Source organism: Python bivittatus, unplaced genomic scaffold (genome assembly GCF_059951505.1).
Source record: "Python bivittatus isolate LINGU-HERP-01145 unplaced genomic scaffold, Pbiv_v1 ctg000340_np1212, whole genome shotgun sequence".
NCBI classification, from domain to species: Eukaryota; Metazoa; Chordata; class Lepidosauria; order Squamata; family Pythonidae; genus Python; species Python bivittatus.
The window spans coordinates 16,182,526-16,206,365 of record NW_028277056.1 but is presented as its reverse complement, the minus strand read 5'-3'; the positions used below and the strand labels follow the sequence as shown (position 1 = coordinate 16,206,365).

Below are 23,840 nucleotides of genomic sequence, written 5' to 3'. Positions count from 1 at the left end.
ATGTTAAAAAAAAAAAAAAATCACTGGCTAAAAGCCTTAGTGGGGCTATGCAAGGCTAATTGCTTATTGCTGGTATAAAATGATTATGTATGCTTACATAATTGTAAATTATAATTAAAATATCTGATGTGAGTAATTGTAATAAATTATGCTCTCCTAGTTATTTAGAACATTCCACTCTGCTTAACAGCTAAGAATTTGGAGTAGAGTTCTTGGGCTGGTTGATTATTTTCTGTCTCATTCTGATAAATTATTAGTGCCTACCAACAATGGGTTTCACTTATATAAAGGACTGTTACTTTTTCAATGCAGTTAAAATTGGCTACATGAAATGGCATTAGTTGATGTAATGCAGAGGTGGAAGAAGACAACTGAACCTACTGATTTTCAGTAAGTCAGCAAGAATTTCAGAATTCCATTTGCTTTGAAGTAGTAGCTAAATCATATGGCTGAAATGAGAAAAACGGAGGTAAACAAGGATGAATTATTATGTGGAAGTCAGTGAGTCTACATTCAGTCCATAGGAATCTGTTTCTAACCATGATGATGCCGAAATAATGAAACAAATTACAGTGAAAACAACAGAAGCTCTGTTCTTTTGTTAATTGCATTGCAAGTGTGGGGGGAAATGTGCATCATGACGTACTTCTTCCAATCATAAGGTTTCCTTCAATATGTCAATATTTTCCTTTTCTCGGTGGGTGAGAAAAGTGGGTTTTGACCATAGAAGACTGGATTCATAATTTGGTGCTCATAGTTAGCAGTGTACCCACTCCTTATCCCATCTCCCCTAAAAAAATGATTTCAGTCCAAATATGAATAGTACAGAAATGAAAATTAGTTGTGCTGTAAAGCAGAATTCCAGTCCCCCATTTAATCTGTGTTTCTGAGTACACCACAGTTCCTAAGGGTCCCATAGATATTCTTAGAAAACAAAATAGCTGTCAACTGCGATTCAGGTGGTAGTGTCTCCAACTGCCCCAAAAGAAGAGAAAGCTGAAATGAAACAGTGTAATAGAAAGTATTGTCACCAATTTGCCTTCTAGTAAGTGGGTTTTATATGACTGGCTCACCAATTGTGACTGCTGCTTTATGAATGGGTAGAGCCCCGATGACTCTACAATGTACTTTTTAAAGTTTATTTGTGCACCCTAGTCCAAAAGTTGAGTAGGCCTTGCCCATGAACATAATGATCAATAAAGTAAGATTATTTAGTCAAACTATGGTTGATGTCCTGAGACATCTTTGATGCATCTCTTCTGTCATAGCCCATTACGCATATGGTAGTCCTTCAGGTTCACGCATACACAAACACAAACATGCAAATTCTTTACAGCTTCAGTTTAAAATAACAACAATTCCTGGAGTTTAAATGAGCATTATTTTTTCAATAATTTAATTGAGAGTTATTTTTACAATAGTTAAATGGCTTAGCTAACATCAGTGGAATGGATTAATGCATTCATGTAAGCATTAGTATTCTGCATAATTCAGATGAAGACACATCCCATAATTATCTTTCACCTTCACCCTTTGCAGCCTCTGAACACTGGCTAAAGTCCTTGCTTCTGCTCTATGTCTCCAACACAGAGTAGAGTACCTCAAAGACACATTGGACAAGTGAATGAAATGTGGGATCACTTCCAGAATATATACCTTGTGGCTCTTTGCTACATCATAACGTTGCAAGCTTCCCTGATGGTACTTTATCTGCCTCGTGCAGGAACACAGTAAAACATAAATTTTGAAAAAGAATGATAGAAAAGAAACAAAGAAAGAAAGACATCACCAGAGGGAAACATTGAACCACATCCCTCTCCTGGATAAAGCAATATCTAGTCAACTGGCTAAAAATAAATATGCAAAGGCAGAGTCTTCCTTTTCAAATTACTATACATTCATAGCTGAAAGCTAAGAAACACATATCAGTCTTTCCTCTTTAAGAGAGGTGCTAATTTTTAACTTGGGGGGGGCAAGAAAGTTTTATTATTTTAAATAAAGTCTCTAACTTATGGAGTGAAAGCACTGTTGGATTTTTGTGTGTGTTAAATACCACCTAGGTACCACCTTCGCTGCCTCACTTGACTTAATTTTTTTTTCTTTTTAATTACAAATGAATTATGCTGCAAAGCTAAGTATCAGCTTCTAGCACCATTTTTATGTACAAAAATGCCTCTGGACCCCATATAAACCCAAAGACATTTATAGAAAGTCAAAAATGATAAATGGCTTCAACCCCTCTTCCCCCCCCCCCTTTTTTTAAACTGTGCACACCTGCCCTGAATCAGAGGCTAAGAGAGGGTGGGGGTCAAAAAGGTGGAGATGGCAGGTATGACCACACAACTAAAGTCCTGCCCCTTTACCACTTGCATCATATGTGATGCGCATAAAAAGAGATATGGCTGCAATTGCACAGTCATGGCTGTCATCTTGACTGTTTTGACCTTCCCTCTGTGGGTACTCTGCCCTGGTAAGGGAAAGCTGAGGGAGTTTGGGGGAAGTGATTAAAGGAGACAATGTTTTGCCTTTTAATACCTGGGCATTTTTTGATTGACCGTGGCCACCCCAGCAGTCAGTCTGTTAATGCACAAGCTCCTATGTCAGCCATTTTGTGAGAACAGTCATGACACATTCTCAAAATTCCCCATTTTTAAACTGTGCCTATTATATTTTTCCTTTTAATAATGTTTAGCTGCAGGGATGTCTATGGGGAGTCAAGATGGTGGCTGTGACCATCTTGACTTCTTGACTCCTGCAGATGTCCTTGCTTCACTGTTAACAGAATTGTAGAAAACTGCCTTAAATCAGGTCAGACTAATTGTTCATATAACAACCTTGACAACAGCATCTCCTCTCACTCCTTCTCCCCCTCCATCAGTGTCTTATGCCGAAGCATCTCAAAGCACTTTATAATAAAAGCAGCAGTAAAATACATACTGAACAATACCCAACTGTAACATATTCACTCTATGAAAGAATCTTCTCCTGAAAGTATGAGAGGCTCAGCCCTCCTTGTTTTTCAAAAGCTAAGCAAAGCAGGACTGTTTCAGAGTGCTTTCAGCCTTTGACCCTGTCTTGGCAACCATTATTGCTAGCTTGTTGTTGTTTTTATTTAATTTATTGCATATTGGAATTTTTGTTTGCCACCCAGAGTCCATAGGGATTTGCATAGCCCATAAATGCTATAAACCAACAAACTAACAAATGAATAAGGTTTGGGGGAACAGAGACCCCTTTCTTTCCTCTCCCAACATTAATGCCAGGAAAACCTGGGTGAAGAGATGAGTTTTCAACAGGCCCCTCAAGAAGGTGTCATAGGGGCCTCCCAAATTTTGGTGGGAAGAACATTCCATAGCAAGGGTATCATCACAGAAAAATCTCATGTACACAGAAATAGCCATTAAATAGCTCTTGGTATTTATAACAGGATTTTCTGTTGTGCATACTGTCTATCTGAACTAACAATGAATGTGAAATTGGCTTTTCACATCACCAATTGTTTCATTCTTCTAATGGGGGATGCCAGGCACAAGACATTCTGCATAGAAAGTGTGTCCACCACTGTGACCATACCACTGTGCTGTGGACATGCTCCTAGAATGACCAGATTTTAACCAGGAGATCTCTTGGTCCTTCTTGTTGAGCCTTCTCATGCTAAACCACTCTAAAGATTAATCATCCAGGTTCTACTTGATGCCATGATACTTCACAACGTGTGTGCTGTTTTTGGTTTTCAATCTGTCATCTCTAAACTGCATCTTTTGCCAGATGAATAAGTCAAATAACCCAAGATCAAGTAATGATGTAGACTTTCCAATAAATGCAAAAGTACCCATTGTTCTGTACTGCTTGGTTTCTATTTTAGTTTGAATTTTTTTTTCCAAGTTTGAGATTGCATGATCTCATGAAAAAAAAATCTTCTTTGATTTAATCCATGTGCAGATGTGCTGGCTGTATCATTAACCTTGGAGAACACATTCCATGTGTGGGGTATTGGAAGATCTGGGGATTTAAGATAAGAGAACTGCAGAGACTTCTTTGTGGTTCTCAGTTTGCAAATATAAATTTGGATAGATGCTGAGACAATAAAGAACGTCAATAAAAAGGAGAAAACGAGGGATGAAAATGAGTGATGTGGTGCTTAAGCTCTTCCCCCCCCCCCTTCTCTCAGCTCGGAATGTGGATGTTCCTCTATAATGTAACAAATTTGGGGCAACTGCTTTGGTATTCTTTCTCTCTTGGTCAGTGCCATTAAGCTGGCCTCTCTGTGTTTCGTCCATCTGGCGAGGAGGGAGTCTTCTCTTCCAAAATGTAAAATAGCTGCCAGAGGATTCCTGTCGAGTTTGCTTAGCCATAAGGACGCTAATTGCCCAGGCTCAACAGCTCAGCAAAGTTCTGACCTCTCCACTCGGCTGGGTTTCTGAGCTCTCAGCCTGGCTGCACTGGACCATGTGCCCCAAAGGCAGAGTGCAGAAAGCGGGAAGGCTGTCACCCAACAGATGGAAGCAATCTTTGCCTTCCTGAAAACTGACCTGGTGAGAAATGGAAGGTAGGGAACACAGTGCAGAGGGGAAGGGAGACATTCTTCTCCACTCCTTTGGACTTTAGAGGCTGTGTTCCATTCCCAATATTTCAATCCCCAGTTGATACTGGAGAATGAAAGATGGAAAGTAGGCAGCCCACATGAGGTTGCCAAGTAGGAAAGCACAGTCATTTTTGGCTACAGATGTTGGTGTCCATTGTCGAAAATGTTCTTCTGTTTCCAAAATAAGCAAAAAAGCACACATTACTAACAATATCAGGAGGAGACAGAGTTGGCTGGGTGTTCACATCATCTTAGAATCTTAGAATGTAGAAGGGACTGTTGAACCCACCACTACCCAGCTCTGGGTAGGAATCCCAGTTAAAATAGACACAAGACCAATTGTTGGGAGAACATTATTGACTTCTTGAAGGGCCTTGGGAGGCAGCATTTCCTCAGATTCCCCCACATGGAGAGGCCTGTCCTGCCCAATGCATGGTTTGGGGTTTGAAATGATCAGAGGCTTTGATTGCTCGGTGGTGCCTGCCATTTTGAAGCCAGTGACCATTGGTGAACATACCCCAGCTTCATTCAAGGCAATGAAAGAAAGCAATTGAAACAGAATCCCAAGAGGGTGGGTTTGTTTTGTTATTTCGGTGGTGGTGGTGGTAGATATATAATTTCAACAGATCCCTACCTCTCCCCAAAAAGTGGACCAAAAAGCTGACATAGACAAAGGAACCAGGAGAGACCCAAATGAGCATTCTGCCTCCACACATGAACCCAGACATGAGTCCAGATCTCATTCTCTGCTTGGCAGCTTTTCAGAAACATCTGGCTAAGCACTGATGGGGGGGGGGGAGACATGCTGGATTAGCTGAATCCTTGGCTTGAACTTGAGAAGTTGGAATCCTCTGTTTTTAAATCCCCCATTCTTAACTAGTTTGTGGGAAACAAGGCAGTCCACAGCATTAGCTAGGTTTCCCCCCCCCCCCCCATCTTAAATGAGAGGCACAGCACTTGTTTCCTTGAGTTCTTCCTTGCAACTAATTTGTATTGTTTGGAGAATAGGGATTGTTTGTTCTGCAGATGTTTACTGGTGCCTTTAATAGACATGTAGGATTCAACAGACCCAGTTGAATTGGGGAGGGGTCTGGTCATTTACAGCTCCAGGGCAAATTGTCTGATGAAATTGAGACAGCAAAGCAATAAAACAGATGCTAATCTGCATTTAAAATTGCCAGGCATACTTAGTAGCAGAAGCAAATCAATGTCTGTGTTCCATTTATGTGGCATCTACTATGAACTATTTTATAACTCTGAATCTCTCCCACCATCCCTGCTTTCCTATACATAAAGTATTCTGGGTTGAAATATAAGAAAGAGTTTACTTTTAAGTAGAATGTGTTATTGAAATGAATTGTGTCCTTTAAAACAGCTTTTCTTCCACCGCAAAGATTTCAGGAAAAGAGATTAATGTTAGAGAGTTGACATGTGTTTCTTTACTAAATTATCTAATTCCTGCAGTTTGTGAATGCTATAAAAATGTAGAATCTACATACCTCCTTGCTGAACTTGCATACTGATCTCAGCTGGAACAAACTGTATCTAATAATGAGTTATAGGGATTCTCAACCTCCAATTCATGCATAGGTTTATTCTTGGGTAAGTCCTCCACTTGTCACAAGCATCCCATCAGACACACTTGCATAAATCAGCACTTCTGCTCTAATTTTTGTGAGATTTTTATCCTGAACTCCCCGCACCTATTTCACTTTTCTTTCAAAAAATCCTATGGGATAGGTTTATCAGAGAGAGTAAGTAAAAAGCTTCCATATTTCGGGGCTGAGCTAGACCTGAATCTTTCCCCTTCTCTCTGTCCCTTAAGACTCAGAAACATACACTGAGATATAGGAACTGGTTTGAATCCTTCAATCAAGGAAGCTACTTTATGTTGAGATATCTAGCTCAGCCATCAAGCTAGATGGATCAGCTTAAACTGTTTTGCAAAATGGTTTGAATATGAAATGTTTCAAACTTCAAATACCCTGTTTCAAATTCAGAACAGTTGTTTGGACCTTATCAGAAATGTTCCAGTGATATTCCAATTGTTCCATAAGTGTTCCAGGGCCATCCTGAATTCAGAACACTTTGGGTAATAGCTGTTTTAAAATTGAAATGGAGTACTACAAGATCAAAAATAGGGTGTTTTTGCTCAAGAAAAGTTCATGTTTGAAACAATTTACACATTTCTGTTATCTAAACCAGGATGGACAATTTGTAATCTCAGAGCTGCATGCAGTCCTCATAATTTGTGGCAACCTCTGGAGCTAGGTCTACCATGGGCCTAGGGAAGGGAGGAGACAAAGGGTGACACAAATGGCATAACTTCTGTATTTTCATCAGACTCTTGGTGTAATTTGATGTAAGCTGCCCAGAGTCCCCCATTGTGGGGAGATGGGCGGGGACAAGTCCACTAAATAAATAATAATAATAAAAAATTAGATAATCACAACATTTGCATGATTATGTCATGAAGTGCATGTTGTCCTTTTGATGTCCTTGTGGCATGTTATGGATGTGAGTGATTTTTATTGCACCAGGGTATTTCAGTTTCTCTCTCTTTTGAGGTGGGGAACATAAATATACAAATCTTAGTAAAACAAGCAGAGATCACTCCCACTCATTGCCTTCAAAACAGGGAAAAAAACAAACCATGTGATTCCCTCCACTTTGCTTCATCACACCACCCACTGCAGCCCTTGATCTCCCCCCAGACCATTAGCTCTGGCCCCTGGTTACCAAAACATTTCCCTGGGCCCCTGTGATGTCCACAGGGAGGGGTCAAGATGCCAGGCATGGTATTGTAATTGAAGCCCCACTTCTTTAGTATGTATATTCTATGTGGGGTTTCAACCATAACCACCCACCCACCTTCTTGCAGATTTTGATACTGCATACAAACATCCATGCCTTGGCCTACACTAACTAGGAAAAATTGAATATAATATTTTCTCAGCCATAGCTGGAGATGCTGAGGGTTGAACCTAGAAACTTCTATATGCAAAACCAGTGTTTTAACCACTAAACTGTCAACCCAGGTGAGGCATCTTTTTCTTCAGGGGCTGCAATTTGTAATTTCTCTGATGACTCTGTCTATCAGATGCAGTAGTCAGGAGCTTGGCTGTAGTTCGTTCATTACAATATGGATCCTAACCACAGCTTGCAAAAGATAAGCTCTCAAATTTTCTCCATATGTTCCATTTATATAATCAGTGAGGAACTCGTTGCTGACAGGTTGCTGTGCCCCCCAAACCATTTTTTAATTATTCCCAAGGATTGTCTGAAACCACACTGCCAGAATTCAAGACCAAATCCCTAAAAAAGGCAGAGAGAGAGAGAAATGTTGATTTTGGCATACAACACATCAGAGTAGGTGTGTAAATCATTGAAACATATCTTAAAAGAATTCTACTCCCCAAATCTCCTTGGAAATCCAAGCCCTGCCAATCTGTATTGCATTGTCATCATGCAATACAGGTCATTGGTATCCCACTTTCTAAGCCAAGAAAATATTAAGCTGAAATTGTATGCATAGTTAGTAGGACGTATGCTTCAGTCAATTCAAGGATTTTACATTGTGCACACATGTTTAAAAGCCAGGATTTTGCAAGCCTTCAACTTCTGAATTCTAATTGGTGCATAACTATTGAGGTTCTATACCCAGTGTAAGAGTCTGTTCTTCTGCCATGCAAGATGCGTACACATAAGCCCAGTTCTAACCTGATTCAGAGAAGCTTGTCTGAAATTTAGGGTTAAATATATTGTATATTAGAGAGAGTTCTTAGCAGGGTTGAGTCTTGTAGAAAAGAAAGATGAGATGAGGTCCTGTCATGGCAAAGAACATCAGGTCAATGAAATAGTTTTATTGTTGGTAATGTTAACCTAGAATTGGCAAATCTTGGGAGAATGGAGCCCAATGTTTTAAGGAGGGCAAGGGGCTACACTGAGAAGGGGATGTTGCAGAGTGCCAGGGTGATAATATAAAATGGGCAAGCCTGCGTCACATGTGTGAGATGTTCCAATTTGAGTTGTGCTTTGGTTTGTGTGATGAGGTATTTGGGGAGGTTCTTTGTTTTGAAATGTATAAATATCTGAGTTAATTCTGGAATTACAAGCTGTCGTTAAAATGGAAAATGGTTTAAAGGGAGCATTTAAACCATGTATCACTTGGGTACACAACAGTTTTTTAGGTTTCCCAATACTGGTGTAAAACCGCGCCAACATTTTTCTTCCTTTAATAGTCAAAAGGGAGTCCTAGGCCATCCAAACGAAGAGATTCAAGGCCATCTGAGGGCCTTGGGTCAGAGGTTGTCCATTCGTAACCTCAATTATGTAATTAAGTGGCATAACATGTACTGATAATATCTCTAGTTTATTATTAGGAGTTCTACTCCCTGCACATCTCTTAGAGCAAGCTGCAAAAGGACTTTTTTTTTTTTAAAGCCAAGGAGAAGGAGCAGATGGAGTGTGTGGAAAATGGATTGTATTTCAGTTAATTCATTGTGCCAGAAAAACATACACCACAGCCTAGAGCCCTATGTCCATTTTGAGATAAGATCAGTTCCAGCAGAGGAGTGGGATATTTCAGGAGCAGAACAGTTGACCTTGAAACATTTTCCGTACCTCTATAAGAAAAACAGACATTTTTGTGTCTGCAGATGCTAAGGGGCTAATTTATGCCAACAATTTCATCTTGTTTCTTTTTGAAAGGGCCACTGGGAGACCGGAGTTAGTGAGATGATAGCAGCCTAAATATCTCTGAGAGAGGCTGATGCTGAATTTAAAAAGAATGAAAAGGAAGGGGTTAGAAGAGAGAGAGAGAGAGAGAGTTAAACCGCTAGAAGGCATGTCTTTGTTACTGCTGACAAAATTGCTCTCATCATATCTCAGGAATAACCATGTTAACGAGCCTTTTTATAATAATCATTCTCTCTCCTATTGTCTGAAAGAAGATTGCTGCTAATTATTTAGCATGGACTTATTTAGCTGCCATTGATCATCAAAATGTACTTTGTCAAAAAAGTGCCGTTATCACTCAGCTGCTTACACCTACCAAGCCGTATGAATAAAATCTTTCTACATGTTGGTATGGAGGCTTTGACTGTCTCCTGTGCTTACAGAGAGCATAGAAGATTTGACAGTTTTCCAGAAAATTAAGTTCCTTTCTTGTCCATGCTCCCTTGAACGTTCTCCATGTCCTGTCTTGGGATTTAGATCGAAGAGAAACGATTCCTCTACAATAATTATTGGGATTCTTTTTCCAGGAGTCCTTTTTCCAGTCCTCTGAATTACTGTATTTATATGGCGAGGATCTTTCAGTCTGAAAATCACAATTAATTACCATGTTCAAACACCAGGAGTTAACATAATTTCCCCCCAAAAGACTGACCTTGATCCTGCATGCAACTTCTTGTACGCAGCTGCACCTTTTAATCCTTCCAATGACTCTGCATCAGAAGTAGAAAGACAACTATTCTGGAAGAAGGAATTGGAAAAAATCACCACTGCTTCTCAGTCTCTCTCTCTCACATCTCTATGTACTTTTCAGACAACTGATGAGCACTTAAGCAGAAAATGAAGTTATTATGGCAGGACATGTCCTACAAAACATTGGTTTATTTGCTTCCTTATGTATTTGTCTCAAGAGAGGAAGAAAGTAAGGAAAAGTTAACCTTAAGAAAAAGCAGAGCTTGTCTGTTATTTTTACAGTATCTTAGGTTTAGTCAGTCTCTTTGTCTTTCTTTTCTACCCCTCCATATCCACTTTCTGGATCAACCATTTTGAGACAGTGCCCACAACATCCCAAATTCCCAATGTGCTCTGCTTTAAACTTTCCTACTGTACCTGTATATCTCTGCATGAGTGTGATATTGCTGAAACTCTTTCTATGAAAACAGAAAACTCTTTTATAGAATTAGATATGTGTCTAATATGGTGTACTTAAGAGGTAGGAAACCTTAAGATGTTTGGGATGACACAACCCATAGTTTTTTGACAATTGGCAGCATTGGCTGGGCCTGATTGGAATTGTGCTCCAACCTGTCTGGAGGGCACCAGATTATTTTATTTTATTTTATTTTATTTTATTTTATTAAGTGAAGTTCCCTTTGGTATTGTTTTGTTTTGTGTTTGGGGCCTTCGAATCAGTGTTGACTCCTAGTGACAAGCCGCTGCAGTTTTCTTGGCAAGGTTTTTCAGAAGTGGCTTGCCATTGCCTCCTTCCTAGGGCTGAGAAAGAGTGACTGGCCCAAGGTCACCCAGCTGGCTTTGTCCCTAAGGCAGGTCTAGAACTCACAGTCTCCTGGTTTCTAGCCTGATGCCTTAATCACTGCACCAAACTGGCTAGTCTAGCTCTGGTCTAATTCAAATACCTTTCACTGCCTGCTTTCTGTCCTTCAGCGATAGTTGGTCAAAATGTAGAGTCTGTTGCATGTAAATTGAATGTAGGGTCTCTTGCATGTAAATCACTTATCCCAACACAGAACCCTGCCTTCCTATACCACCAGGCAGGTAGACACTGGATTTATAGCCCACCATTTCACTTGAATGCTGGTAGCAGCTAATAGTTGCCCTGGACCAAACAGTTGCCATAAAGCAATGGAACATTATTCCAGATGTAAGAATGGTCATACAGGAAATGATTCTTGATGGGTAATTTATAGAGACTGCATTGACTCCTCCATCTGATGCTGGCAGTTGGCATGCTTGAGCGCCAGCACTACTAGTGACAAATGGCTCCTGGATTTAGCCTCTCCTTCTGGTGCTGCCAGTTGATGTAATATAAGGCTAGTCGGCTATGCCCTGAGCTCGTCTGTCTGCACTACGTTTCCCTGTGATTTTTGTCAACAGCCACCCTTTCGAGATGCACAGGGCTAGAAGCAGGAAGTTGCTGTCTGTGCAGATCAGAATTGACTTGCCCATTAGATTGTTACCTCTTAGGATTTAGCAGTGTAATCTTCAGTTAGGGGAACGGGGATGGAAAGGAAGAATCAACATTTTGGAAATAAAATACTTGCTTTGAGAGAAAAAAAGAATATTTTTGGAAGTTACAGTAATATAAGAAAATATTTAAAGGTATGTAGTACAGGCATTTTTGTACTGATGTCTTTTTAAAAAAATCAGTTTAATGCAGGAAGAAAACAGGATGGAATGTTGAAAACACATGCAAAAGTAACATGGAACATTTCTGCATTAGCAACTTATAGCATCATCTAGCCATCTGCTGTAGCAATATATCACTAATGAAGACAGGTTTTATATCACCACAGCAATGGCAAGGTAATGCTATAAATCAGTAGTGCAGAAATGTTAATGAACCAGAAGTAGACAGTCCTATCCATCCTTTGGCTTATTTGGAAGCAAAAGGAAGGGGTTGCTAGAAAATTACCAATGTTTATCAACTCATTTGTGTTTTGCAATTTGTCCTCTCATTTTCTTTCATAATTCATCATGCTTGTCCTATCAGGACAGATATCAACATGTTTATCAGTTTGATTGCATATGAATGATAAGCATAACTCATGTGCAATCATGGACACCCTTAACCAGCTAGGTCTTTCCCACTAGTCCATGTGCTCTCCAGTGGTCATTACTGACTTGGATAAGGTATTATTGCCAACCAGGAAGAGTGGAATAGATTCACCAAGGCTTGTTTTTAGTTTCTCCAACTGGGAGCAGACAGATGTCAAAGATTAGCAGGACAATAACCTAGCCAGTGGTAGTGACTTGAGAGGTGAATGAAGTAAGGGAGAAGAAACCAGTTGCTACAATGGAGAGTGCTCAGAACTGAGCAACAACTAGCTTATGTTATTTGAACATACTCTATATGTGATTTGACACAGGACTGCCTGGACTTTCCTGCCAGGAATTCCACAGAGTACAAGATCCATAGTTGTTCTTCCCTATCCCAGGATTTTGCAAAGATAAGCCCACCCTCTTCACATCATAACACAGAAGAGTTTGCAAGTGGAATTATTTTCTCAGCTAGCTGGCTGCACCTAGCAAACATTGGCTGATCTCAAGAGGTTGAGCAGGATTTGGTCAGTACTTGGGTGGGAAGCCACTAGGGAATACTAGGGTGATTAGGCTAGACTGAGAAGGTGAAGAAATCTTGGAAGAAAGCAGTGGGAAGCCACTTCTACATAATTGCCTACAGAATTACATGGACATGGGCATGAAGACACAGAGACTCAAGCTCAGTTTAATGAAGCCTTTATTTTCCTTGGAGCAGATGGAAACACCAATCCAACTTTAGCAGACCTCCAAAAGCTATATGAGGTCAGATCTGGTTAGCACTTGGATGGGTGACCACAGGAAAGCCCATTGCTGGAATGTCATACCCAATATTGGACATTCCTGGGATGTCCAATATTGCCTACTGAAAGAAACCCTAAGATGTCACAACCCATAGTTCCTGACAATTGGCAGCATTGGCTGGGCCTGATGGGAACTGTGCTCCAACCCATCTGGACGGCATCAGATTCTTTTATTATTTTTTTTAAAATGAAGTTGCATTAGATGATTGATTGATTGATTGATTGAGCCTTCGAGTCAGTGTTGACTCTTGGTGACAAGTCCCTGCAGTTTTCCTGGCAAGATTTCAGAAGTGGCTTGCCATTGCCTCCTTCCAAGGGCTGAGGAAGAGTGACTGGCCCAAGGTCACTCAGCTGGCTTTGTGCCTAAGGCAGGACTAGAATTCATGTTTTCCTGGTTTGTAGCCTGATTCCTTAATCACTACACCAAACTGTAGTACAAAAAAGTACTACAAAAAAGTGCAAAAAAACCAAAACACAAAAACAATCCTGGAAAGACTGGGAGGAGATGCTATCTTGTTAATTAATATCTGATTCTTTTAGCCTTTTGCCAATTGTTTAAACACTGCAGTTAATGTTAGATAATCTTCCTCCCTCTCTAAATAGATACATGTGCTAAATCTGTAAGCTTTGGAAGATTCACTTCATATCTGAACAAACTAGAATGTCTCATGTAAGTTAGAAAAAAGAATTGTTCCAGTGAACTTTCCTCTACATTCCTGGCCCCACATCTGTTTGCCAGGCACTGCCTGTCATAAATAGACATAAAAAGTCAAAAAAAGTTTTTTGATGTTTCAAATGGGATGGGATGGGGAGAAGACTGTTCTGACATTTGGCAAGGGATAAAAATGACATTTCCACGCCAAGAAGGAGGGCGGGGGGGAATTCCTTGGTCCAAAGGACAGAAGTATGTATGCTGGCAGGGAGCATCTGAGAATAGCAATCCTGACCCGCCCCAATCCTGTGAATATTTCCTTGCAATTGTGCTAGTTTTATTCTTTCAAAGGAAGCATCTCCTCTGCAATGCACAGGCATGGTCCTCAGAGAAAAAATGTTCTCATTATAGCTCAAAAGGCAGTGCTGTCACATTGCAAAAAGTCCTGGCAAAAATAGCACATGTATTTTCATAGATTCGCAAGAAATAGATTTGCAGTTTCTATTAGGTCAGTGTTTTCAGTAAGCAAAATGTAGAATACTGAATATTTGTGACTGAACAGAATCCTGAATATTTGGGATGAATCGTATTAATTCTGTCTCTTGTAGTATAGAAACCAAGAGATAGAGATCTAGGAAATTACTTCTTGGGTATGCAAGTTGGAAAAAAGGAAGAAAAAAGAAGAAGTTAGTTTCCAAACAGATGAGAACATTGTAGGTAAGGCAATAGGGGTGTCCAAAATGGTTTAAATCTAGTTCATATTAGTCTGGTATACTCAGTAGGGCTTTCAAATGGACAATATGATTCAAAGCAAATTTGCTAAATCATTCCTTTTAATCTTTAGAGGTGCTGAATCAAATCAGGTGCCCCTAAATTGTCTCTACAATGGTGAGGAACAAAAACAGAAAGAGACATTCAGATTTTTTTTGCCTAAGTGCCTAAGTGAGTCTGAAAGGTATACATGCTTTGAGAATATTGTGTATATTAAATGGACTGTTTATTTAAGCTGCAACCGCTTTGGTGGTTCAATCTCTTCCTCTTCCTCTGGTTTTCACTGCTCCTCCAACTCCATGAAGTCTTCATTGAAGAGATCCTCCATCTGTGCAGCTAGCAGCTCATCAAAGTCCCTCTCCTCCAGGTCGAGCTGAAGCTCCTTGCTGAGGGCAACCAAATTGCTGATAATAGCCTGTAACTCCCTTTCCACTGCCTCAGACAAGCTTTCTGGGAACTCCTTGGCTGTAGCCTCGTCTGCACTTGCCGCTTCACTACTGACTTTGACTTTATGAAGGTTCACATGAGCCTTAAAGCAGTGGAACCACCCATGACTTGCAATGAATGCCTTTTCAGCAGCACCTTCAACAGCCTTCTGTTGTAAGTCATGGAATAAGCTCTTAGCCTTCTCCTGGAGCAGCATTAGGCTAAGCGGCACACATCACTGATTCGGGTCTTCAATCCATATGCTGAGCATCACTTTTCCTCTCCTCTTGCTATTATTGTGGATTGCATAGTCACTGAACTTTTAACACGTTCCGTGATCTTGTGTTTGTTCTTAATGATCATTCTGATTGTGGAACGATTCATGCCGTAGGAACGTGCCAAGTTCTCTATATCCCCCCCCCATTTTCTTCAATATCTCCATCTTTGTGAGCATCGTAATGGATTGCTGCTTCTTTGCATTACCCCCTCCCCGTTAGCACTCTTGCACTTAATTGCAGACATTTGCAGTCTGTAATTTGCAGTCGCCACACACAACTGAACATGCAAGAAGTCAGGACCAGAAGTCGGAACTGGGATTCTGGAGACAGTGGGAAAGAATTAGTTTGCGGCGCGCCCTTTCCCAACTTCCGGCCTGATTTCCGGCTCTGACTTCCAGGTCCATCTTGTTCATATCGGCAAACGTTCACAACCCGAAAGTTCATAACTAGGGGACTGGGAAGCTGTAACACAAAATGCCAGTCTCAAACATCACCTTTATTTCCAGTAATGTTTCTGGACCTTGCATGGATTCCAGAGGCATTCTTAGCAAATAAAAATGGTAGGAAGCTTCTGTTGCGCAGAGTGCAGCAATACTCCCAGGAAATTGGCAAAAATACACACCAGTATGAGAGATTTACAAAATGCAATGTCCATATCTTGTTCTCCAAAGAAATCCAGCCAGAAAATATAAAATATCTGGTTGTTTATTGATAAAAATGCAGAACTCCATAAAATACAAGTTTCATACAAAATATAGGAAAAAACACTTCTTCTCATGTATTTAGCATCCAGGACTTAACAACTACACAGGTATAACAAAGTCTCTAGCTAAACAAACTCTCAGAGAAGAGGTACACTACTTGGTTATTAGTTACTACTACATAACCCATAAAACTGACTACATGGTGGCTAAAACTCTACTGAGAGGCTGGGCATATAATCCTCCCGCTTTATTGCCACCCCTTGAATAACATATGCTAATAGGTGGCAGTAAATAGCAGTATACGTGCACAATTACAATAATAATTTTCACATGACTTGCTTAGCCTTAACAATCCGTTTTGAAGATAACGAGCTGTACTTCTCCCCATGAGAAAATCCTAACAGCTGCAACCCAGGATTCTGTTTGTGCTCATCTGGTAATTTGATGGGAGTAGTGAAATCAACATGGTAGCCATTTTGCAAGTGAACATGTTTTATGTAGTAGAATATTGCAGAGGAAAGGTTGGGGTGAGAAACAGTGATTGGATGATAGTCACCCAGTGACTTTCCATGGCTGGATGAGGCTTGAACTTGGATTGTCCGAAACCTAGTTAAATCCTCTAATCATTATACCACGTCTTCATGCCTAACTTTCCCTAACATACGCTTTTTTTCATAAATGCACCTTTCCTTAACTGACACATTTTATAGAGATGTCTCTTATATATGATGAGAAGCTTCTAAGTTTGGCTACATTCTTCCAGCTGTAAAATCCATTTAAGTGATCATGTATTTCACAGTTTTCATCTTTTTAAATCATTTGGTGTCATCTGTTAACACAGAAAGCTAGTTAAGGTGTTATAGTAGTTAAGGTATTGGATTTGTATTGGGAACATCCAGATTCAGTCCCAAATCTATCACAGAGCCTATTGGTTGAACTGGGACCAATCACAGTGCAATCTATCTCAAATGGGAATAAAATTAGGGAATCAGCATAGCAATCTAGAATGCTGGGGGCTGCACTGAGTCTGCAGGCCACTCACCCCTACACTGGCTCAGTTCATAGTCAGCAGTGCCTTTTTCTGAAGCAGTCAGTTCTGAACAGCTTTTAATGTTAAGATGTTTTTCCAAATCAACATCAGAAAACTGCTTCCTTGTAATTTCTCTCTTTGATTCTAGTTCTGTCTGAAACAAGGTTCAACTCTGCTGAAAAGCAGCCCTCCAAATCTTTGAAGATTGCTACTCTTTTCCCAGAATCTTCTCTTCTCCATCTAAAAATCTCCAGCTCTTCTAACTGGTCTTTGTAGGATCTGGTTTCAGTGTTCTTGGTTGCCTTATTCTGTTTACATTCCAGTTTGTCAATGTGGTTCATAAATATGGCACCTAGTTCTTGGCACTCTATTCCAAGTGCAACTTGACCAACACAGAATGCAGTGGAATGTTACTGTTCCTAAGTTGGATATGAAGTTTCTTTTAATGTAGCCCATAAATGCCTACATTGTTTTAGACTCTGCATCAGCTTGTGATTCAATCTGGAGACACCAAGATTGCTTTTTAATATTTCAACAGGGTGTACATATGTACATGTGCACTTTGCCACAACTTTCAGTCGTTTCAGCTCATTTGTCTTATCAATCCACAGGAACGCATCAATAAGACAGTGTTGATTCAGTGGCATAATCATATTAAGGTTGTCCTAGTTTCCCTCCCCTTAGGGTTTATCAATGCATGGATGTGCATAAGTATTAGTGTAGAAGAGAGAACTGTCATGAACTGAGCAAGCTAAAAGCTATGACAAAGTGTTCATAGTCCCATTTCCAGAATTAATTTTAGAAATTCTCCCGGCTGAACAAGAATTCAGGAGCAATGTTAATATAGCAAAGAGTACATTCAATAGAACAATAATGGAATAAAACCAGGGAAATTCACTTATCCATAAAACTGACATTCATCACTGGAATTGTTTGTGATTATGTTTTAGTGCCTTCTTTTTATGAGCTCCCATCCATCTTGGACTCCTTTTCCCATTAGTTTCTCCTGCCATAGAATTCTACTTATCACTACTGTGAGTTTATTAGAATCTGTTCTCTCTCTTTTTTCCCCACCAGGCACACCACACAAACTGAAATAAGCTCATGCTGGCAAAAATTATATGTTGCAAAAATGGGGCTGGGGGCTGCACATGGCTTCTGGATTGCAAATTGTTTACCTCTGCTTTTAATGGTAGATGCAAACATAACCTTTTTCTTCACCTTTCTCTCTCTGTCTCTGTACTTACACATACCATTTTTTGTTTTTCTGTTACATACCAGCCCAATTCCCTATGATATTTTGAAAATAATTGTCTCTGGTTCAGTAAGTTCATTAATCAATTTGCTCAACACTCTGGAATGTATTTCACATTATGCACTGATGACCTGAGAAATTCAATTAAGAAATAATATGCTAAGGAGCGCAAGAACAGCATACATAGGTTTTTACCTCATTTTATAAGGAGGATTGGATGGTAGCCTGCTAATATGGACTATAAAGCAGTCTGGATTTTGACTGATCTGTTCCATCTGCTGCTTGCAGCACTACATGGGCACCTGGGGCCTAAGAGATGCCCTCCACTACACCTGAAGCTTCTTCAGCCAGATAGCCAACCATTCAACAAGCTGCTAGAATTCTACAGACCTATATCTTAGCTTATGTTCCTTGTCAGCTGCATGCATGCACAGCCATACCATAGTCATCATACTTCCATGCACAAGACTCAATCTCCTGACAAAGCTGACCCAGAAAATCCACAAATATGAATAGAAAGCGGAGGAAGGGCAGGCTGAAAAGAACCAATATTCTCTGGGTTAGTGACAGTCATGTGCACGGAGGCTTCCTGTTTGAACTAGAATCTGAAAGGGCACCGTGTTAGGCACAACTGGGCCTTTGAAGATTTTCACTTTTCTCTTTAATTAGTGAGGGAGCAACTCCCACTTCAACAGGCCCAGGTCTAGAGGAAGAATCAAGTCATCTTCCTTTGCCTGTGTCTCCAGAGGTTTGAAGCTTGGAAGGAAATAACTGGGGTAAAGCTACCCCATGCAAAGTTCTCTCTAAGATGCTTCCTAGCCCAGGGTTGCCCAGGCTAACCCAACTGCTGCTCAGAAGACATCACAGCTTGCTCATCTGCTTCTCTGGCTTAGAGGGTATTTTGGCCTTAGCTATTCCTCGCCTGGCAGCCTCCAGATGTTTTAAACCAAAGTCTCATCATTCGCATGGTAATATGAGTAGGAATGATGAGATCTCTGGTCAAATGGATCTGGAGGCTTACTAGGTGAGCAAAGGCTGACGTGTACAACCATTCTAGGACATGAACTGCAAGAGTAGCCAAAACAAAAGTCTATGATTTAACTGCAGCAGAACAAGCCTGGTGTTAATAAAGATACCAAGAGAAGTTAAATGCTAACTCTCTGTATGTCACTGCCATGATAATGGATATGCTGGCATATGGCTGCATAAGGTTTTATATCTGACAGAATGCCAATGAGCCATCTCTCTCAAGAATGGAGATGGGAGACTGAGTGACAGCAGTTGGCAATAGCATCAATCTTCAACAATGAATATTTTTGCTTGTGTTTTTACTGTCTGCCCATCTGCTTCTCCCCTCCCTGTTCTGCAATTCTACCTGCCTAGGTTTAATCACACATTAGATATATACATATAGGTTTCCTCAAAATATGATTCAGTGCCAATCAGAAAAGTTACCGAGCATGATTTAAAAGAAGAGAGGGCATTTGCAATGCAATCAGATTGCCAGTGACAAAGGATGGAACACATGACAAAGGATGGAACTGTCTATTGCTTTGTTTGAAGGAAAATGTACATAAAAGCACCAACTGTTGTTAACAGTGATGTAACTGGTATAAGATGACCCCAGTCTGCATGTACATGTCAAGGAGCGCTCATCAACTCTCTGCTGTTGATGCCATGGTGCTTTCATTCAAAGAGGGCAACGATACTGCAGTTACTGTATGGGAATCTGTCAAGAAGGTTGTCTTGTAATTCACAGGTGGTTCAGTGCAGACCTGTCCCTTGATAACTTTAACTTGAAGCAGTGACCTGAAAGCCAGTGTGGTGTATTCTGATTGGTATAAGTCTGAAGTTTCAATAAATAAGTGTTTTTAAACCCATGAAAGAAAAAGATCATAACAATCATAAACCTGGGGGCTGATGCGTACATATAACATCATATCTCTCATAACTATTGTGTGGGTGAGTGTTTTATACAGAAAGACACCAAATTACCACTCTTTATATATTAACAGCAATGATTTTCAGATATGGAATCATGCAATAGGGCATGTGTGCATATAGAGCTGATTAAAATATATGATTCATATAACAATTGAATTAAATATATATATATTATGGATTATATAGCCACCCAATTGATGTGTGACTGTAAAGAGAAGACTGAAAGAAATGTTGAGAAACATTTATGGATTCAGTCATTGCAGGATGCTCAAACCCAACATCTGATGGTCTCCATCACTAATATGGCCATTTCTTCCCATTTCCTTTCCAGGAAACATTGTTTCAAAATCAGTTTTTGCAAGCAAGAAGAAAACATGAGATTGGCCGTACTTCAGAGCACCAATTCAAGATGATCTTAGGGTTTTAATGGACATTTCGTCAAGGGCTTTCTGAGTAGCTATTTCTCCCATGCTTTTGTTAGACTATGTTTTCCTTAAAGGCAAAATACTTCCTTTTTAAAAATTTTTGATCATCTAAGCCATCTCAGTGATGCGAGATAATTCTGATCTGCTAGAAAATATAAGCGTGTGCATGTGCTTTGATTTGGCAAGATGGGTATTGTACCTCTGGCATATTTGAATGCTTTAAATATTTTCATCTGCCCCATCAGTCTGTAATTGCTGATGCTTAGGATATGCATTTAAGGACTGAGTTTGTATCTGAATATGAGCCTAACTAATTTCACACCTATTCTGAACCAATATATAAAATCAAAATGTAGTTACCATTTTTTTTATTTTGTCATGTAGTTCATGCATTTAAACAAGTATAATAGAAAAAAGCCTCTGTAAAAATGCATGTATTCATGAAGATAATGTACAAATATGTATTATATTAGAAAAAATGTCTGCCATCCTTTCCCCATACATAAACAAAATTGCAAACACAATAGAAAAGTGTGCATCAAATTCAAGTTGGATGAATGAAAGGTGAGAAATTCATAAAAATGAGAAACTGGGGGAAAATGTTTATAGGCTTTATATATCACAAGTTCCCAAATGTGTGATTCTATTATTTGAGGCATAACACATATATACATATGTGAAGAAAAATACTAGGATTATAGAGAACTGCTGCGGGGTGGGGGTAGATAGCTCATATCTAGATGGACAAAAAGTTTTACTGAAAGGGGAAGGGGGAAGTTAGAGTCCAGGGAAATAGAATGTGGATATATGGAAGAATATTTGCTTTTGGGGCAGTGGGAGTTTCTGTTATGGCTTTATGGGTTTTTTAACATTTTTATTGTTGCTTTGTGAACTGCCCAGAGCTATGACATATAAGATGGGTGGCCATATTTATCAAATAAATAAATAAGTTGTATGTTCATATGTGAAAGCCAGTTGTAGTAAGATGGTTGAGCTTGGACTGGGAAGCTTCTAAATCCTCACTTGACAATGAAGCTCACTGAGTAATTTTGGGCCATCTATTATCTTTATCTACCTTATGACATAGGGTTGTTAGTAATAACAATAGATACACGATGTGTTAATTCCAGTATAGATATGAGCATGTACCAGGAACAGCAGGGCTTTTCCTTGTGCACACGCCTATATAAAATTTGCTTTTTCTTTGGCCCACTGCAGTCATCCAAATGACTAGGATCTTCATGGAGCTGACCTTGTCCTTAGGGATGTCCAGTTCAAATTCTAAAAATGACATTTTAGAAAGTACTTGAGGAAAGACACCATCAAAACTGAGCTGCTCTTTGCCTCTGACACCTCAGTAACTGAGTGGGATTGTTTATTGATTCAGTGGATTACTACTGCCCTAGGATTCCCCTATAGACCCAGGTGGCATGTTGTGCTACACACAGAGATTTTCAGTGTTTAACTGCATGCTTGGCCTGCTAAAATCTTCAGAATGTTACTAGTGCTGATCAGATGCTCACCTCTGTGCTGTGTAGCTTGGCAGCAAGAGTATGACCTAGAACCATGTTGATACTGAAGACCTCTAAGAAGTATCCTGCGGGCTTCTTCCACATTATCCTTGAACTCATCAAACACTGTAGAATGTAGTTCTAAATATTCCATAGGAAAGCCATTAAAGAGCAGTCATCTTTCTGGATAAATAAGGGCACACCACAATTATATGAAGTTAGTGGAAGAGCTGAGGTCAGAATACATGGCCCATTTTCCCCAGAATTTATAGTGGTCAGGGGATTTCTGCTTCTCCGATTTTCTCCCTCCCTTCCTCCCCAAAAAAATATTAGGGAAAAACCAGGACCTGAAAAGAGTCTGAACTCAGCCCATGAATTGACCATCCTTATCATATTTGGAAGAAAATATGAGCCTAATTAACTTATTTAGGCTATTTAATTAATTATCTGGGCTAACCAATAGTTTCCTCTCAACTAGAATAACATTCAGAAACTTCTAAATGCTTCTATCTCATTAAGAGATCATTCTTTAAGATCAGCAATCCCACTTCTCATAGTATGGTAGAAAATCTAGCCAACCTTTTCAACTTACATCACTTTTGATTGATTGATTGATTGATTATGTGCCATCAAATCATTTTCAACTCCTAGCGACCACATAGATAAGATTTTCTCCGTGATACATCACTAAGGCTGGCACTTTTAGGAAGTCAGGGGGGCTGAAGCCTGAAAGGTTTTTTCAGTGATGGAAACAGCTCCTGTTGGAAGTTCATTTACCTCCAACTTTACCTGCCTTCCCAAAAATGTTAAAGGCAGACCTTTCCCAGAGGCTTTTGGTGCCTGATGCCATGTGTTATTTTTCCATAACTGTATTTGGTTCTTATGTTAAACACACACACAACTTAGCCATCTACACTTTGAGCAGAAAAATAGACAGTGGAAAAGGGTTTAAACTCTCTCTTTTTCCCCCTGCTATGCATCTTATTCAAAAGAGGACATTTTGCAAAGCTTGGTGGGACTCTAATTGAATCTTTCTGAGCACAGTTTTGTCTTGCACTTGTGGAGCATTTGCTCTCTGCCAGAGTAGACAGAGCTAGCTTTGAGATAAATATATACAGGTAGTCCTCACTTAACAATAGTAATTGGGAATTTCCACCTCTAAGCAACAGGTTCGTAAAGCATAAAGTCACATGACTGCCTTGCTTAGCGACAGAAATTCCAGCACTTTTGGTTGCTATCATTAAGCGAATCACTGGAGGTTGTTAAGCAATGACATCAGGTTGTTGCCGTTTGCAAGTCCTACTGGCCTACTCGTTGACTTTACTTGTAGGAAGCTGGCAAAGAAGATTGCAAATGACAATCTTGTGACCGCTGCAACATCATAATTGCAAGGACTGGTCATAAGTGTCACTTGTTCAGCACCACTGTAAGTTTGAACAGTTGCTGAACAAGTGGTCATTAAGTGAGGGCCACCTGTATACAGTTATAGTGGCAATGAGTATACTATTGGAAGACTTGAAAGACCAGGTTAGGGACAGATCATCATGGAGAAAATCTGTTGGTTGCTAAGAGTTGACAATGATTTAATGACACAATCTTTTTTTTCTCTCTCTCCGTATATACTGTATATGGTTATATTTGCAGCCCCATAACCATTGAAGCAGTTTATTTTATAAGCATGCCTCTCCTGTTTTATATATATGCATACAATACTCTGTAATGGGCTGCATGATCAAAGAGACATTTTCAATTAGATGTGAATTCTATTTTGTGGCATTATTAGTTCGTGTTTAATTAGCAGTGCAATGTAGTCTTTTCACTGTTCTTTTTACACAGTCAGTGTGGTGTTTCAAAAGATGCTCACCCGTTTTGCTCCACTGAACTCTGACATTGAGTTCGTAGAACCATAGAGTTGTAGAGTTGGAGGAACCACAAGAATCATCT

The 23,840-nt window shown here is 39.8% G+C and overlaps 1 protein-coding gene across 2 annotated transcripts in view; it reads left to right on the top strand.

Annotated features, from left to right (window-relative positions):
• Positions 1 to 23,840, top strand: part of PDGFD (platelet derived growth factor D) — a 155,357-nt gene that overhangs the window by 34,928 nt on the left and 96,589 nt on the right. The gene's annotated exons all lie outside the window — the stretch shown is intronic.